General features: G+C 41.9%; 1 protein-coding gene across 2 annotated transcripts in view; it reads right to left on the bottom strand.

Annotated features, from left to right (window-relative positions):
• PPP3R1 (protein phosphatase 3 regulatory subunit B, alpha) overlaps nt 1-19,488 on the bottom strand; it is an 83,786-nt gene that overhangs the window by 12,538 nt on the left and 51,760 nt on the right. The gene's annotated exons all lie outside the window — the stretch shown is intronic.

Genomic DNA, 19,488 nt, shown 5'->3' with positions numbered 1-19,488 from the left:
CAAATTTAAAACAAAGTTATTAGAGACAGACAGACTTTGGTAACAACTCTTCAGATACTATGGTGATTGTCACAGAAATAGCTTTAATAAAATAAAAACAACAGACCTTTTGTACAAATATGTCCTTTCATTAAATTAGCTATGCCCAAAATGTAAAAAAACCTCACTTTATGCAATATTTGACATTTGATGCTAGCTGAGATTTTTCAACAATATATTTTGCATAAATATTCTTCACAAGAGTTGTCAATCTGATCTTTTTTTTTAAAAAAAAAATACCATCATGTTGTTATAACAGGAACAGTTATCTGTGCTTCCTTTAAAAAGTTAGTTTATTGGAAATACCACCAAGTGCTCTGCTCGTTGTGCAGGCGGAAAATTACTGTGATCAAACGTACCCCTGTATTCAGACCCTGAACACTATTTTAATAATCTTTGTACAACATATGCCTTGTGAAGTATCATTTGAAAGCTAATAACTCACTGGTCAATAATATCATGATCAAATGTGCGTAACAACCTTATGTGTAAAGTTATGAATTCCTCCTGAATGATGTTGGTAGCATATATTCAAACCCAGGTAGCCCCTATTAGGCAGGACTCGTCAAGCAGGTCTTAAAGGAATGTGTGTTTATATCAATTGACATAAGTAGTAAACAAGGTCCTTGAGAAAGCAAGAGAGAGACAAGACAAATCTGTATTTTAGCAAAGCACAGCATGAAACGTCTCTCACAATGACTGTCTCTGTGCTCACAGTGGGAATGAAATTTATCACAGGGTAACCTTCAGAAAAATGTAATTTCAAAGGGTGACTGCTACAAAAGTGAGGGGCAAAAGCACAAGTGCTCTCTCCCTAGCCATCTCTCTCTCTTTCATCTAAGACAACAAAAGAAACAGCCTATGAACTTTGGGAGCAGACCCTGAACTGAAATTTGGTCACCCCTGTTGCTGGAAGCATATGGTAACAATTGCACCTTGAAACAAGTTTGTTAAGTTTAGAAAGCATTATCTTTATTTTTCTTTTAACCATTTCTGCCTGTAATGCCTTATACTTGTACTCACTTAAACTCTCTTTGTAGTTAAATAAACTTGTTTTATTCTTTAATTAAAACTAATCCACTGTTGTCTTTAAACTGAACTGTGTTGGTAACTCCATTTATGGTATCAAACTGTTGTATACAGATCCCCTTCAAGGGGCAATAGATCTAATATATCTGGACAGGGCTGGACAGTGCAGAACACACTTTGGAGGGAGGGGGAGAAAAATCAAGGACTGAGAGTGTGTTGGGGTCACCCTTCAAGTAGTAACCAAGGCTGCTGGAAGCCAGTGGGTGGCTGGTGTTTACTAACTGGCTACTGTGGCCGAGTTGCTGGACCAGGGCTGTGGCTATACACAGACACTCAGGGTGAAACCCGTATGCTGCTTGTGAGGAGCCCATGTTGCGAGCTACAGCAGCAAAGCATTGTGAGGCTCCCCAGGTGGAAAAGCAGGGGTGACAGAGACATTTACTGGTCTGGATTGCACCCTAGATTGCACATGTCTCTTAGGCCATGTCTGTACGTACAGCGCAGCAGCAGCACATATGTACAGCAGCACAGGTGTACCGATGCAGCTGCGCTACTGCAGCGCATCGGGTGAACGCTCTAAGCCAATGGGAGAGAGCTCTCCTGCCAACACAGCACTGTGCACACAAGTGCTTATGTCGGTGTAATGTATGTTGCTCCGAGGGGTAGTTTTTTTAACACCCCTGTGCAACATAAGTTATGCCAACATAGACTATAGCGTAGACATAGCCTATAGAATTTCATTAAAATGTGCAGGTTATCCTACATATTTCCTCGTATCACGGCTGTGCTCAGCAAACGTACAATAGCAGGAGATGGCATTCTCCTTGCTTTCTGTACCTCAGATTTGCTCCAACTGACTCATTCGGTGATCATAGATTTTGATACCTTCTTGCCTTTAAAAACAGTAACTTAAAACAAAGAGCACTTTAGACTCATGGAACAGACTTAAATTTATTTAGAACATCCAATATTGTAAGTGCCTTTTTGACAGCCATTGCATGGCATTCCCTTTCCTTACTGGGAAAAGCTTTAGGACTGAATGATGACAACATGATCTCTTGAGACTGACAGAAAACTGGGGATGACTTTGGGAATAAAAGATTGATTTGTGATCAATGTTGCTTTGTTGTAGAAAATGTAGAACTGTGGCTTGCAGAGCAAGTATCCAATTCTGCTCTGTCTGTCTGTCCAAAGTCATCATTTTTAAAAATAGTACCTTGATGGAGAAAAAGATTGATCTTTCTTCAGTAATTCATCAAAATACGGCAAGTAAAACTGACCAGAAGCAGACTGAAATCTCGGTGGAGGTGCATTATGCAACAAAGCTGGATGCAGTAGTGATGCTGTCCTCAATACTTTTTGCATCTGAATGCCTTGAAATCTTATTCTTCTAAGCTGATCATAGGAGAGTGGTATGCCTGATATTTTCCTCTTAAAATGATCAGTTTTATATCAGTGGTGGTACCTCAAAGCTGGTATCTGCTCTATTTGGTAGGGGCTGTGTGTGTCTATTGTCATGTTGCCCAGTCTCAAGGACAACTGCTTTCTCAACCAGTAGGGAGCCAGCCCCTAGGGACATCCACATATTTTCCCTTCTTTGGACATAAGTGGAAATGGAGAGAAAAGGGTCTTTGGCTGCTTCTGTGATAGTGCATCTGTCACTAGCATACCCTGTTCTTGTCTCTTGGCAAAGAGCTCAGGGATCTCACAGTTTTATCATAATGCAAAGACCGCCACTGTCAGATTTGTTCAGACTATCATGGAGAATACTTCCATATTCAGGTTTCATTCTGCCAAAATGATCTATCTACCCTACTGAGCTCTCTTCTTTTATGCAGAATTTTGAGATGTGTGATTTCTTTTTCCCCCAAGTCAGGCACACTACAGCTTCCTTCTGAATCCACACAGATATGGTTTCTCCCTGTCTGCAGAATAGGCAAAACTTCCAATCTACCAGCCTGTCTGCCCTGTCAGCATAACCCACAATAAAAATGGCTCTTTGTCCCATCTAGAGACTGGACCATGTAAAGGACTTGTGAGTCTGCTAATTTCTGGTTTCCGGTAGCACAAGCTCTTGCTTTTAGATCGAGGTCTTGGGTTTAATCCATAAAGACAATCCAAGCAGCAGTGTCATTAAAAGTGGTGGCCTGTACGGGGATTTGAACTGCTGAGCAAGTATGAAACTCAGGACATGCTTCCCTGGCCAGAAGGAGTTTGTACCATACACTAACACAGTGTAGCACTCTGTCCCCATTGGCTGGACCAGTTGTAGAGGTTTGAGTCTACTACTACGTCCAAGCCAAGAGATATAGTCCTTTTGCTCAGGCAGTAAAGGCCCATACTCTCAGAGCCAGAGATCCGTTTAAATCTTCACAGACAACCTAGCCAGGTGCGTCACTACGTCAGCAGCACTATGAGTCCTGGAAGAGAAAAGTAGTAGCTGGGGTAGACACAGCTGCAGTACCTCTGAACCAAGGTGGGGGAAAAGATCAAGATCCAGAGAGGCAACCTGGTGTCCCTACCAACTTGGCCAGATCAGAATTTTACCGAAGATTTTTTTCTTTGTTTAACAGTTTATCGTAAAGTTCTGCAGCAGTAAGTCTGGATAACTGCTTGCAACTATGGAGACAGGAAAAAAAAAAAAGGCAGGATCTTCAAGAATAGAATTTTTCCCCTGCTGTCAGTTACTGACAGTTCTGATTGTGCCTCCAGGGCTGCCAAGGCATGCTGAACACCCAAGCATGCTAAATACCCACTGTAGCATCTATGTACTTGTCTATGCTGAATATTGCTTCCTCAGCTGCCTGCACATGGAGCTGGAAAGAGATACAAGGTAAATAAAGCAGCTCTGAGCACCAGTTCATTTAATTATGCTTTGGATTGTTAACATGCTGCATTCCCCCTTGCCCATGATCTTCTGCTTAGAATGAACACTATCTAGGGTGTGTGCCTGCACAATATAGCATCTCACAGTAGTGCCAAGACTATGTTATTCATCAGCTCTACAGTGCAAACAACGCTGGCAGAGCTACGCTGAAACCCCTCTGGGCCTCATAAATAGCCTGGATCACTTTATACTAACCCTTATGCAGAAAGTGCTTAACAGATTAGGAAGGGGAAGCAAAATACTCCCAGCAATTGGCCAAGTTACAGAAAACAATTCTTCTGATAAAATCCACAGATAAGGTATGACTGTATGTTCCCACTCCTTATCAGTATATCAAAGATTTTGTTCACAGTGGGCTTGTCTACATTGCCACTTATATTGCTCAGGGGTGTGAAAAAGCCACCCCCTGAGCTATGCAAGTTACATAGAAACTTAAAGCGCTGTCCACATCACGCTATGTCAGTGGGAGATGCTTTTCCTCCGACATAGCTTCCACCTCTCATTGAGGTGGAGTAATTATGCCAACGGGAGAGAGTCAGCATAGCGCATCTTCACCAGACGGGCACTACAGTGGTGCAGCTGCACTGATGTAGCGCAGTAGTGAAAATTAGCCCTAACCTTTTGCTTCTAGCAACAGAAGTTGCGCTAGGTTTTCAGAGAAAATAATGAAAACTATGTTGTATATACCAATATCTCAATTATTTGGAATGTCAGTCACTAGTTGAGCTCAGGGGCAGACAGCAATACATATTTTATTGAACTCCTGCTTATAGTTCCGACCTCCCCCCCCCCCCCATCTGTGGACAATAAAGTATTATAAGAACGAGCACAGTTTAAAAATAAGCCTTTTGGGTTGGGGGGCAGCTGTATCTTGGGAACCCCTTGACCAACTGACTCTAAATTTGTACCACTAACTCTATCCCAGGACTTCAACTGGCATAGCCACTTTCAGGTCAATCTGAGAATGTATTTAGAGCATTTTGAAAAACTGACTCCAGACAGAAAGCTTGGCTCAACCTTCTCTGAAGTGCTGCAAGGGCCACCCCAGAACGAAAAAAGAAGCATGAAAGAACATTTAAACATTTTACACCAACTGACTCATAACAAAAAGTATGAGCATACAAGCGCACACCCTATTCTTGATTCAAACTGTAAAATTCCTCCAAGCCAAATAAAATACTTGACAAAGCACAAGAGAGAATCCCATAAGAAACCACTGTATATGAAGACTGGCAACATTAAAATACGCTGAGCTACAGGTAAAGGGCTAAATAGAAGAACTGGGATTTTAAATCAATGAAAAAAAGTAAGTGCAGAAAAAGAAACTGTGGAAAGTGTAAATACAACCTTGAAACTCCAGAATAAATATACAGACCGAAAGGGTGATACGCAATTTTACATTAAAAACAATATCTGAAGAATAAGAAAAGTTAATGAAAAAACAACAACTAATGCCTTTTACCTTTCTTTAAAAACAAAAAAAACTTGCCTTAAAATGGCAGAGGTTAGGAACAGTTTTTTACAGTGGGAAGGGGTGAAAGTAAAACAGTTGTATTATAAAAGTCCATTTAAAGGTGGGAAGAAAGTGTGCAAAGAAATGCTTCGTCTATCTGATAACATTTACCTCCATGCTTTCTTAAAATTCTGGCAGATACAGACACCACCTAACCATTTCTCTCTCCTCCACAAAATTATAAGTATTTAACTATTGTAGCATCAAGACAGTTTTCCCCACTCAGTTTAGAAGGTCTATTTTAAAAGTAAAAAATCATCATTCATGCTTGGCGACTTGTTTCAAAATTTCTTAACAGAGAAGATTATCATGGAGCTTTTGTAAGAAAAATGGGCAGTGCACCAATGAAATACAATATACTGTATTTCAATGGAAGAGAAATTCACAGATTTTAGAGCCAAAAGAGACCACAATGATTAACTAATATGACCTCCTATATAACACAACTTAAAAAGTACAGTCAAGGGAGAAGAGGTAATTACTTGCATATAATTGCTCACCAGAGGTGCTAGTGGTAGTAAATCCCCATGCTTAAAATCCATGCTCCCAGTCTAAACCAAGCAAGAACTCTCCAAGAGTTACTATGAAGTTTTCCAAGCTATTACCTCCCTCCCAAGAAGTGGCACATTTTACTTCTAAAGAAGGGCTGCAACAACCTCTAGGGCCCATCATTTTCAGTTCCTTTTTCAACTGAAAACCACAAAGCATTAACCAATACAGACGTTACCCAAACTCTGTGAAACATTGGAAAGTGTGGATCTACTGAAACCTGTACCTTGAGAGAACAGTTTCTTTCTGAAGAAAAGGCAATTACTTATCTGTAATAGTTGCAATAAATCCCCCTTCTTGGAAAAGTTAAATGCTTGAGTGAGTTCTCCTTCAAAGAGCAAATCTAAGACAGACGTGAAAAATAAGGAAGAGACTACCAAGCCAGGCTGCAAATAGGTGTGAAAGCATCAGTGAACCAACTACCACAAGCAGCAATCATTACAATAGCATGATTTTATAACTGTAGGAAAATATCAAATGCAACTAGTGTTGCATATCCCATGTTCCCTTAAATATATACTGTAATTGGTGAGAGAAATTGATATATTTAACTTGAACATATACTGAAATTTCAAGACAGAAAGCTGAGTCTACACAACAATGTCCCCGCCTACCTTCAAAGATGTAGGGGAAAACTGCAAATAGTCTGATCCAGAATATCAGCATAATTCTGGAGATGGAATAGTTATCAGTTATAGTAGCAGGATAGTTATAGCGACATAATCAGTAATCAATAATAAAGTGTAGAACTAAGTCACAAATAAAGAAAGATAGGAATGGTCATTCCACAAGTTTGCCTTGCTCCAGTGAAGCATCCCAAGATCTTCTGATAGGAGATGTACCTAAAGGGTAAGATCACTCCAAACAGTCTAGCTTCTTTGAAATTGTAGTTCCAGTGCAGTCATCCTCTCAGAGGGCCTAGAAATGAGAAGAGGAAGTTACCTTGTGCAGTAACGATGGTTCATCAAGAGGTGTCCTCCTATGGGTGCTCCATTGTAGATGTATGTGCATCCCTGTGCTTCAGATTGGAGATCTTCAGTAGCCTTGTCCGTTCGGCCCACACATGCGCTCTCCCCTCCTCGTGCTCTGTCTCAGGGCTAATTAGCACAGAGCGGGCAAACCACCCTCAGTTACTTCTCTACTGCAGAGTCCCTGATAAGAACTCAGGAGTAGAGGGAAGGAGGGTGGGTTGTGGAGCACCCATGGGACACACATCTCAAAGAACCATCATTCCTGCACAAGGTAACTTCTTCTTCTTCTTCTTCGAGTAGTGTCCCTATGGGTTCTCCACTGCAGATGACTCCGGAGCAGTATCCTTAATGAAAGGTTGGGGCTTCGGAGTTGAGTCTGTTATGGATAATAATACTGTGGAGCCGAAGCTAGCATTGGAAGTAGAGTCCCCAGTGATCAGAGTGTTCTGTGAAGCTTTGTACAGATGCCCAGATGGCTGCTCTGCAGATTTCTGAGATAGGGGACATTCCTGAGGAAAGTGACAGACAAGGAAACCAACCTCATGGAATGTGTGTGAATTCCAGATGAAGACACTGCATTGCAAACATGATAACAGTGCTTAACACAGTTTGAGACCCATTTGAAGTGTCTCTGGGACGATACTTCTGTGCCTTTAGACGTTTCCACAATGGAAAGAAAGAGCGTAGGGCATTTCCTAAAAGTCTTTGTCCTGTCCAGGTAGAAGGCCAGGGCTCTCCTGGCATCTAGCGTGTGCAATACGGCCTCACTGTTTTCACAATGAGGCTTAGGATAAAAGGTTGGGAGCTGAATTGGTTGGTTCATGTGAAAAGGGGAGTACATTTTAGGAATAAACTTTGGGCGTGGCCTGAGAGTAACCTTGTGTGAAAGAAGACTATAAAGGGTCTGTGTGCTGTAAGTGCTGCTATTTCCCCTATTTTCCTCACTGAGGCCATGGCCACCAGAAATGTCTTCACTGACAGATGTGTAAGTGAACAAGTGGCCATCGGCTCAAACAGTAGTCTAGTCAGGCTCTTTAAAACTAGATTTAGGTCCCATGTTGAAGGGGGGCATCCAGATTGAGGAAAGAGGTTCATTATACCCTTGAGGAATCTCTTTGTAGTTGGGTGTGAGAAAACTGAGTATCCCTCTATTTGCTGATGGAAAGTTGCTATGGCTGCCAGGTGTACTTTGAGCAAACTGAAGGATAGCCCTCTCTTCTGAGAGCTAACATCACAGGGAGAGTAGCAGATGTCAGGATAATGTGTCTGGAATTGCATCAAACCTAAAACCTGGTCCACTTTTGTAGTTAAGTATGATGGGTAGCCAATTCCCTACTGTACAGTAACACTTCCTGTACCTCCTCGGAGCAGGTGCTTTGTGTTGGACCCATGAAGTAGCCAAACCTTGAGTCCGAGTATCTGCAGGTTAGGATGGAGAGTGTGTCCTTTGTTCTGCAAGAGGAAGTAAGGAGAGCGATTGGTGGACACGCTGCTAGCTTTGACAGGTACAGGTACCACATTTATCTCGGCCAGGTGAGCACACTCAGTATGATGTTTGCTTTTTCCTCTTTTTATTTAACAAGACCTTCAACAACAGAGGGAATGGGGGAAAGGTGTAAAGAAGGCCCTTGTCCCATGGAAGTAGGAGAGCATCATCTAATGAGTGCTGTCTGAAGCCAGCCCTGGAGCAGTAGTGTGGGCATTTCCTGTTCATGTAAGTAGCGAACAAATCTATTGTCTGTGTCCCCCATTGACAGAATGTGGAGTATTATGAAGTACTGCTGGGTCAAGTTCCCACTCATGGTCTTGTGAGAACTTGCAACTGAGACTGTCCGCTGTTGTGTAGGTAGGACGCTGCTATCAGAACATTGTGGCAAATGCAATAGTTCCAGAGCTTTCGTGCTTCTGCGCAGAGAGAGGATGATCCGGCACCTCCCTGACAATTTATGTAGTACATGCATGTGATGTCTGTCACAACCTGTGTGTGAGTACCTCTGAGCCATGGGAGAAAGTGAACGCAAGCATTCCTGACTGTTCTGAATTGAAGGAGGTTGATGTGGAGGGTTGCCTTTGCAGGCAACCATTTGCCCTGAGTTATGAGATTGCTGAGGTATGAAAGCATGGTATGGTATTGCCACCCTTACGAATGCGCTGCTGCCTGCAGAGCTGGGCCCTCAGTCAGCAGCCAACATTCTCCAGCCACCCAGCTCTGAAGGCAGCAGTGCAGAAGTAAGGGTGGTATGGTATAGTATTGTCATTCTTACTTCTGCGCTGCTGCTGGCAGGACACTGCCTTCAGAGCCGGGCACCTGGCCAACAGCCGCCCCCTTTCCAGCCACGCAGCTCTGAAGGCAGCGCAGACATAAAAGGTGGCAATACCGCAACCCCCCTAAAATAACCTTGCAACCCCCTGCAACTCCCTTTTGAGTCAAGACCCCTAATTTGAGAAACACTGCTCTCCCCTGTGAAATCTGTTTAGCATAGGGTAAAAGCACACAAAAGAACAGATTTCACAGGGGGAGACCAGATTTCACGGTCTGTGATGTGTTTTTATGGCTGTGAATTTGGTAGGGTGGTAGAAAAGGCATGGGTGGCTGAACCCATGGTTGGTCATACTAGGTGGGCTGAAGTCCAGACTGAGGGTATGACTGTGAAGGCCTGAGTTGGTAGCAGGAGGAAGCACAGTGAGAGTGATGGGACAGGACCTCCTCCTGGTCACTGTCTGACTCTTCACTGGAAAACATGGAGCCGATACAGAGACTGGAGGTACATGGCTTGGTGTTGGTGGTTATTCCGGGGCTTGAGATGTACCCAGTACCAGAGCCCTGGTATCGATTAGAGGAGACTCTGGTTCCTCAGATACCATGAGGTCCTTAGAGAACCTAAATTCCTCTGGTACCACAGTAATTGGTAGTCAGTGATTGCTGGTACTGAGACAATGGTACCAAGGGAGCAGGCAACCTTCACCACACTAAGCGGTCCAATGTTGGTTGCCTTACAGTTGTCGGTACTGAGGGCATCCATACCCACACCATCTTCCCAGATGCGGCACGGTCTCCAAACCTGTCCCTGACCAGCAGTACCGCTGCTTCGATACGTGTGCCCAGGGGGTCCTTAGACATACCAGTGGTATCTGTCTCACAGATCCTGGCAATCTGTAGGTACTGTGCTTAGATGCCTTCGGTGCAATTGATATCGGAGAGACCTAACCTCCTCTGGCTGATTCAGGACTCACCTTGAAGCTCTTTTTTTTAAGAGGTCTTGCATGGAGAGTCTAAGGATTTCTTCCTCAGTTTACTGGCCTGGAGAGGGAAGGCTGAAGAGAAGACTCATGTTGCGGGTCAGACGTAGGTTGCAGAGCTCCCTCCATGAGGAGCAGCTTTAGTTTCAGTTCCCTTTTTGTTCGGGATCTGGTGTTTAGCTCATGACAGAAGGTATACTTCTGTGGAATGTGGCCCTCCCTGAGGGAATGGACACAGCACGAATGCCTGCCCGTAATCGGAATGGACTCCTTGCAGGAAAGGCACCTCTTAAACCCGAGTGAACCGGGCATGCCCTTTACTGGGGGAAATCCCCAGTTTAAGAGAAAAAATGGGTAAAGCAAAAAAAAAAAAAAATTACTTTTTTAAACAGGAAAAGAGGAAAAAAACTAAAGGAAATTCTATCAGATGATGCTAAATGAAGCATGTAACCCAGTTTACAACAATTGTGTGAAACAGCTAAACAACTTCAGCCAGCAAGATGTCTGATGGGTACCTTGGGAAATCCTGCATAAAAAGGATGTCTGCTTTCCATAATCAAATAAAGGGATTGAACTTATTGTCAAAGGAAATAGTATCCAAAAATTTTCTGAGAGTGACCAGACAGAACCTGTTTTTCTTTTGGACAGTTTATACATACCATGAACCTCTGATGAAAAAAATGAGGAGCAGGAGCATCTTTCCTGGAAGCATTCTGAAAAATGTATTTATTATTACTGAGTGACGAGCCCTTCTAAAGAGTTTGTCATTGACCAGTTGTGTCCATTTGAAAATATGTTCTTCATTCTTATCAAAAATGGTAATATAAGGCGACCAGTATTAAGTCAACCAGTCTTGAATCTTTAGTTACCCACACCAATGACAAGTTTTCTAAGAACATGCTGGCGCAATGCTGATTAGAAAGAGGGGGCAAATTTCCAAAGAAGAAAATGTCACATTCCAAGGTGATGGCAAGATTATGGACAGTGGAGACAGGAATCTAAGATAAGAAGAGGAAGGAGGAGATGGAATAGAATTTGAGAATATTCCTTTAGCCCAAGAGAAGCACTTTGGCCTTAGACTTTTAGCTGAAACATAGGAAGCAAAGCCAGTCAGAAGGTAACTTCCACACCACAAAACAGTGTTCAGATGAATCATCTGAACTCTTAAAGTTCAAAAAGATGGCCACTATTTCCCAGGTTCAACTTTGAACTGGAAATCTAGAAGCAAAGGGCTCTCAACCCCATTTCAAATACCAGGAGTTCTGTTAACTATTATTTTAACAGAAAAGGTTTCTACTCAGTCTGTAATGATGCAATGATTTACAGGACTTTTGTTTTTTTTAAGTTTTTAAAACTTGAAAGTAAGAAAAAAAATATTTGACATTTGTGTGGCTAAACAAAGGGGGACAACCCCTTAAAACCACTTCCTTTTCTATTCAGGTTGTTTGATTGTATGGTAAATTTCAGTTCAATTGGGATTCAGGTTAAATTACAGATGCTGAACAATAGGTCTTGTGCCAGAAATAGCTACTAAAATCTCAGTTCCAAAACAATTATCTTGAAGTTGTGAAGCAAAGGTGTTATAACCTAAACTGAAAAACGTTTCAAGCTATATTTTGAAAAAAATGATCAATAAATGCAGATAGATTGAAGTTCCATGTTGAATACATTAACTGCTATATCAGAATCAGACCAGCATTCAGTCTAGTTTGGCGTCGGCTTATACTGGATTCTTCAGAGGAAAGCATGGGGAGGATGACATACTTGTTCATGGCAATTGAGCAATACTAAACCATATGAGTGGAAAAATTTCTTCATTATCCTAACTGTTGATCAGCCTATGCCCTCAAGCATAAAACTCTTAACTGCCATTCCCAGTTAGCATAACTGCACATACTATTCTTATTCATGTAAGTGTCTAATCATTTTAATTACTAAGCTATTTGCATCAATAATATATATCCCAGAGCAAGTTCATAAGTTAATTCTACACTGCATGTCTCGGCAAGTATTTTTTAAAAATAAAAAAATTCTGTTCCACATGCTCAAATTTGACAAAAAATGCTTAAACTGCCAGAAAAATTCAAAGGTGGGTGAGGTAACAGAAGTTGGTCCAATAAAATCTGTTGATGAGAGAGACCAGCTATCCAGCTTACACAGAGCTCTTCTTCAGGTCTGGGAAATGTACTCTTCACAGCTAATAGAAGGTGGAGCAGACTGTTTAGCATAAGTAGCTAATACATTTCAGGGGACCATTCAAAGTGAACTGGCTTGTTAATACCTCTCCAGTCAGTGTTCTAAACATTGTGATAAAAAATTCCAATGGTATATTTAATCTTCATGAATTGTCTTGGAAATGCTTTCACATTCTAAAAAATATTTTTAAACAAGGCCTCCTTTTAAAAAAAAAATGCAGAGTGTAAGACTTGTTCTAAATCAAGTGTGTTTTTGTCTATTTTCATGTCTGTCTGTCTTTAATTTTTGGTGCCATCTGCTTGTTACAGTATTCTCTGCCCAGCAGTTTAACTTCATATTTTTACCATTTACATAAAAGAAAATGTCACAGAACAGATTTTATATCAGATTTTAAGTGGGGTACCCTGTTTTGCATAAGCAGTAGACACTAAACCACTCTCCACAAAGTTGAGATGATATTCTTACTCATATTCTTATTCATTCTTTTGATGAAGGCATGTTCTTCTCCATTCTTCTTGAAACCATGTGGGTAGATTCATTTACCTGGACTTCCTCCACAGATACACAGATATCTCTGTTCTCACCCATCACCATTCTGCTCCTTCCTATAAAAAACTCTCTATATACCTGATAGCAATCTGCCCCACCAGTAAGGTTCATTTCTGACTCCTTTAAGTGGAGGAAATCAGAGCCTGAACGGAATCTTTACCAGCTGTTTTCTAGATCCCTAGAAGTTAACTCAGAAAGGTCATCTATTTCAACCACATAGAACATAAATCTGTGGATAAAGTATAAATCGTGGGCCATTTCAGTGACAGCGAAAAAGATACTCTGACCTATGAAGATTTATAGGGTCAGTAGCTGCCAGTGAGCCTGCTGACTGAACTAAGGACAAGCAAACAATACTCAGCTCCAAGCACTGTTATTGCACATAGGCCTAAGGTCCACAATAGTAAGCTGGGCCACAGATCACTGAAACAGTAAAGGAGAAATTAACTTGATCTACATTTGTTGAAGCAGAGTTAGCCTGTACCCCAGTGAATTGATCTGAGTATCCTTGAGTGCTGATTGGGGCCAGCATTCTTCTAACCTCACACACTGGAGAGGTAACCTTTGTTGTTCCAGATTTCCTTAGACAGCTGAAGATCCACTTAACCCTCATTTTCTGCTTTTTAGGTTTAACAGTAGTATTTTTTTCTTTTGAAATAATCTGGAGTAGGTAAAAAACATTTTGGATACAGATGTCATCAAGAGGCATTGAAAACTGGTGAAGAGTAGGAATGTCATGTGAAGAGGGGAGGTACAGCTGATGCCAAACCTATGAACTTTAACTGACTCCACTAACTGCTAGTCATCACTGAAAGAGTACCACCCATCAGTTGTAAATTGCTACTCTGAGGTTGCAAGAGATGTAATCCCACATATAGAGATATTGGCATTTTAAATGGATATCTTGAAAAAGACAGTCTGCTGGTAAAGAAAAAAATTAATTCAGTTCTGTTTATATTCATATGCCATTGAGAAAACCATCTACATTTTTTAATAGAGTTCCAAATTCAAGTATTTCTTAACAGAAAGACTATTACTAAATGCTTCCTCATTCATCCAAGCAGCTGTTTTGTTAAATTCCAGAGGCAACTATTAAACAGGTCTTACTAGTAATGCTGAAGGGAATTCTAAGCTCTTACATAAATCCATGGAAATGCAATGGAATGCATGTTCTTGGATTGATATTAAAATTAAAGATATTCATGGTATTCGTTCTAGGGCTATCTAAAGATTTTTTTTCAAAAATATTTGAATTATCTAGTTCCATTTAAGTGTAGTAGACACTTGAGTTGATACTCTTTTCAGATATTTAGCAAGTACTGCAGAATACATGGGTTCCCCCTCTAAAATGGCGATAGGGAGTGTAGAGATTACGGAGGCCCAGGACACGGTGGTCTCTTACCCCCTTAGTGGCCATCCTGAGTAGTGCCTCGAAAAACATTTGACAACTAAATGCTTGTCTAGACTGCAAGTTACTGCATGGCAAACCATGATATGAATCTACAGCCACACAGTACTGTCGGTCTGGACACTGCTACAACACACTGCACTCTGGCGCTCTCAGGGTGCTGTAGCAGTGTCCACAAAGGACATTACTGTGTGGCAAGCTGGTGTGCTGCAGATTCACATCTTGGCTTGCTGTGCAGTAACTTGCCATGTAGTCTGGCCTTAACACCATGGTGAGGAGAGGAAAATCAATTCTCCAATCCATGATTTTTTTAAAGATGCAATTTTATAGCTGGCAGTCTGTCCACATATGCCAAGCAGTGATAGGTGCTTCAGAAATGCAGACACACAAAGAACTTTACATCTGTATATTTTTAAAAATAAAGTCTCTCAAAAAACTTGTGTTAATGATATTTTGCTAGACATCGATAGTACCAGTAATTACATGCCATTGTTTCATAAATGGTAAGGCCAATGTTAAAAAAAAAAATGTGCCCTGAAGTGAGGTTACTAAGGCCTTGGTCCAAATCTAACTGAAATCAGGCTTTAGAAAGTCTCCCACTAACTTTAATGAGCTTTGGATCATGCCTTAAGTCTTTACGTAGGCACCTTATATGAGAGAGTCTGGATTTTCAAACGTGCTGAACACCCTGCACTTCTTCACTGAAGATCTATACTCAAAAATCCAGACACTTAAGGTACCTAAATAAGGATTTAGAAGCCTAAATTTCAGGCATTCTTAAATATCAGCATAAACATGACAGTAAATGGTCTATAAGGTGGCAGTTTTGCAAAAAATCTTAATTTTTGTAGTTTTCCAATTTGTGAACATGGATCTTACCAAAAACACTGCTAGAAGTTATTTTGTTCTCAGCAAAGCTATACCCTGAAATTCATTTTAAAAATAAGTTATTTAAGATAAAAGTTTCTCATTAGAATGGACTGCAGAGATCTCAAAATAAAGGAGACCTTCAATCAAAGCTCTCACCTCAAAATCTTGTCTGATGCACAAATATAATGTTTCAGAGTGAGCAACTAAGACAGCCTCTATTTCAGTCTGAGGTCAAATGTCAAAAAAACCGATGCCCTTAAGAATGCATTCAACCACTTGCTTGCGTATGCTTACACACAGCTGGTTTAATCCTTTTCATGGTTTCAGATGTGCCATTTACAATTTTTAAGTACAGAAAATAGACGTTAGGCTCAGATACTGAAATAAAATGTATGGTACAAAAGTATAAGCTTTAGTAGCTTCCTCTCAGGCAGAAAAATCTCAATTTTGAATAAAGGTGGAATATTAGGAACCTGGTTATATCCTATGCTCATTTACCAACTGAAAATACCAATATTTCAAAATGGAAGGTAGAATTAAATGAATCCTTCTCGACTAGTTAATGCTTGCCATCCTTTGACCTATATCCTAGATGAGCTGGGGTGTTTTTTTTTGTTGTTTTTCATACATACTGTTATGCTGAAATGTAGTGGGGATTGCTTGGTTCACAATCATCTGAGATTGGGTGTGAACACACCTTTCAGTTAACATAACTGTCAAGATGAGTTAATTAGAAGCCCCCCATCAAAGACAAAAGGGGATTGGTAAACTTTCCCAGGAGCTTTTGCTGAGGATTGTTTGTGCTTTGTGTGGGACTGGGGTGGGAGCACAAAGAACAGACAACAACAGAGAGGCAGAGGCAAAAAGCAAGAAAGCCAAGCAGGAGCCGTGTGAGCACAGTGTGACAGAGAGAAAAACTAGAGAGAGCACCTATGGGCTTGGTGTTGGCTAAAGAGGCTTGGAGCGGTAAGCTAAGAAACTGCTCTTTTTATTCTTAGTTCCTCCTGTGTTTGGAGAAGGTCTTTGTACATGTCTTGCATATAATTAAGACTGCTTCAAAGTGAATACAAGACTCCCTCAGTTTCTACTTCCAACTGGAATGGCTTCAGGGCTCCACAAATTGACTAGCTGCTCAGGTTGAAAAGGGGCAACACTGATGTTGAAACTGGATCCCATTCCCAAGGACAGACTGGGAGCTGGTATTCTTGATGACCCAAAGTAGAATAATTGAGGTGCTTGCAGTAAACAAAAATGGCCAGGTGAATTTAAAACAAGACCCAGAACAAGAACTGGAAGTTCCACAAAAGGAATTAAAGCAGCACCTGGTCGTTTGTAAGAAAGGGGTCAGAGAGGACTGGCAGGTGGAGTGAAAAATCAACACCCTTAAGCAACAATTATACCGACCTAAACTCTTGAGTGGACAGTGCTGTGTTGACGGGAGAGCTTCTCCCGCCGACGTAACTACAACCTCTCAAGGAGGTGGATTAACTATGCTAATGGGAGAACCTCGCCCGTCGGCATAGGAGTGCAGCTGCAACACTGTAGTGCTGTACGTGAAGACAAGCCCTCATCAACAGAAGCTGGTCCAATAAAAAATATTACCTCACCCACCTTGTCTTTTTAATATCTGGGACTGACAAGGCTACAACTACACTATATAACTATTGTTCTCTGAGATGTGCATGCAGATGCATATTACACTCAGGTGTGTGAACACCCAGTGCACCAAAACCAGAGAACTTTGTTTAGCAGTACCAGAAGGGGCAGCACTTGTGCCCTTTTTGGCCACATTAGCCCCTCCCCTGCTTATTTAAGGGTACTGCTGCCCCAGCCCCCACTTCCTTCACAGGAAATGTCAAGAGTTGAGACTCCAATACAGAAGGGACTAAAGGTGGGCTGTGGAATTCGTGTCTGCACCCACATCTTGAAGAATAACAGTTACCATACAGGTAGGTAACAGTTTTTATTTCGAGTAGTTGCAGATGTGTATTCAACTGTGGCAGCTCAGCAGGAGGTAGGCTCAGAGTCCACGTAAAGAATGACTGCAGAACTGCATTCCCAAAGCTTGCAGCTGATCTAGACACAACTATAATAGCATAACATTTGGTAAAAGTATGTATGGAAGACCCAGTGGCCACCTTGAAAATGTTCAATATTGAAACATCGTTGAGAAATTAGATCAACGTTGCTTGGGCCCTAGTTGAATGAGCCCATAGCTTTTGTGGAGGTGTGACCTGAGCTACTCCAAATGCCACTGTGAAATAGGAAGTTATCCATCTGGAAATCGTCCATGCAGAAACAGCCTGACCCTTCGCTCAATCCGCACAGGAGATAAAAAGGTGAAGTGATAAATGAAATGATTTAGTCCTCTCCAAATAAAACATCAAGCAAAGTCTCACATTCAATGCATGAGGCCACTGCTCATCTCCATTTGAATGTGGCCCAGGACAGAATACTGGTAAATATATTATTTGGTGAAGGTGAAACCATGAAACTAGTTTAGGCAAAAATTTTGGATGAGGTCTTAGGGCCCCTTGGTCTTTGAAAAACTGAGTATATACTTGGGCTCTGCTATTAAAACTGCAGCTCATTTACTCTTATTGCAGATGTGATAGCAACAAGAAAAGCTATCTTGGCACAGGAGGAACAGAGAATAAATTGCCAGGGGCTCAAACAGAGGACCCATAAGGGCAGCCAGTGCAGTATTAATGTCACACAAAGGAACCACAGCTTTCACCATTGGAAAAAGATGAACGATTTATCTTAGAAATATCAATACTATGGCGTTTGAGAAAATTGACTTCCCTTGGAATGGAGGATGGAACACAGATCGCAGCAAAGAGGATCTTGAAGGAGCTGAAGCATAGCCCAGAGGACTGAAGGTGTAACATATACTCCAAAATGTCCTGAATGCAGGTTAGCATTAGTCGAATCCATTGAGCTAGTGATTAAATTGAAGAGAGCGTATATTGGTAGGTTTAGTGGAGTTTTTTCTACTGTAGAGTAGCACTTGTCTAACAGCATTTCTCCACATCTAGCCAAGCAGCTGTGAAGTGCAGATTGCTCAGCACTGGATGCCAAACTTGAAACCAGTGCTCAGTTAGTAGGTCAGGATAAAAAGAGGAACAGATATTTGTGACGGAGGGTCGAACCAATAGACTGAGGAGGTTGGAGAACCAACACTGTCTTGGCCATGCTGGTGCAACGAAAATTAGTTTGACGTTAGTTTGAGAATAAGCTGAGGAATGTGTAGGATCAGAGGAACGGTATACATCAGTGCCCATTCCTAAGTCAGCTGGAAGGTGTCAGTTAAGGAGCCTGGACTCAGACCCACTTAAGAACAAAACTGATGGCACTTTTTGTTATCTTTCACTACAAACAGGTCAATAGCCGAGATTCCCTATTCTGCAAAGACAGGCATCAGCACACTGGTTTTCAGACACGATTTGTAATACTGGGAGAAACTCCTGTTGAGGTGATTGTCCAAGTGATGTTGAACCTCTGATAAGTGAACAGTTGTGGGAATGATGCTCTCCTTGATGCCAAAGTGACAATATTTTATTGCCTCCTGACAAAGCTGGTTGGAGCAGGCTCCTCCCTGCATGTTCATATAATTGGGACCCTATGGTCCATTTTGATCAACTTCACGGTCATAGACATTTTAAAATCGTAAATTTCATGATTTTGGCTATTTAACTCTGAAATTTCATGGTGTTGCAATTGTAGGGATCCTGACCCAAAAAGGAGTCGTGGGAGGGTCATGGGGGGTGCGGGGGTTATAGCACTGCTACCCTTACTTCTGTGCTGCTGCTTGCATCAGCTGCCTTCAGAGCTGGGCAGGCACAGTGTGACAGCTGCTGAATGGGAGCCCAGCTCTGAAGCAAGAGCCACCACCAGCAGTAGCGCAAAAGTAAGGATGGCCTGGTATGGTATTGCCACCTTTTACGTGTGCGCTGCTGCCTGCAGAGCTGAGCCCCCAGTCAGCAGCCACCACTCTCCAGCCACCCAGTTCTGAAGGCAGCAGTGCAGAAGTAAGGGTGGCATGGTATGGTATTGCCACCTTTACATCTGCGCTGCTGCTGGCGGGGTGCCACCTTCAGAGCTGGGTGCCTGGCCAACAGCTGCTGCTCTCCAGCCACCCAGCGCTGAAGGCAGTGCATAAGTCAGGGTGGTAACCCCCTTAAAATAACCTTGTGGCCTCCATGTAACCCCCCTTTGGGTCAGAATCCCCAATTTG

The sequence above is a fragment of the Caretta caretta genome, chromosome 3 (assembly GCF_965140235.1).
Source record: "Caretta caretta isolate rCarCar2 chromosome 3, rCarCar1.hap1, whole genome shotgun sequence".
NCBI lineage: Eukaryota > Metazoa > Chordata > Testudines > Cheloniidae > Caretta > Caretta caretta.
The sequence above is the reverse complement of the archived record's forward strand: the minus strand, read 5'-3'. Positions and strand labels throughout refer to the sequence as shown.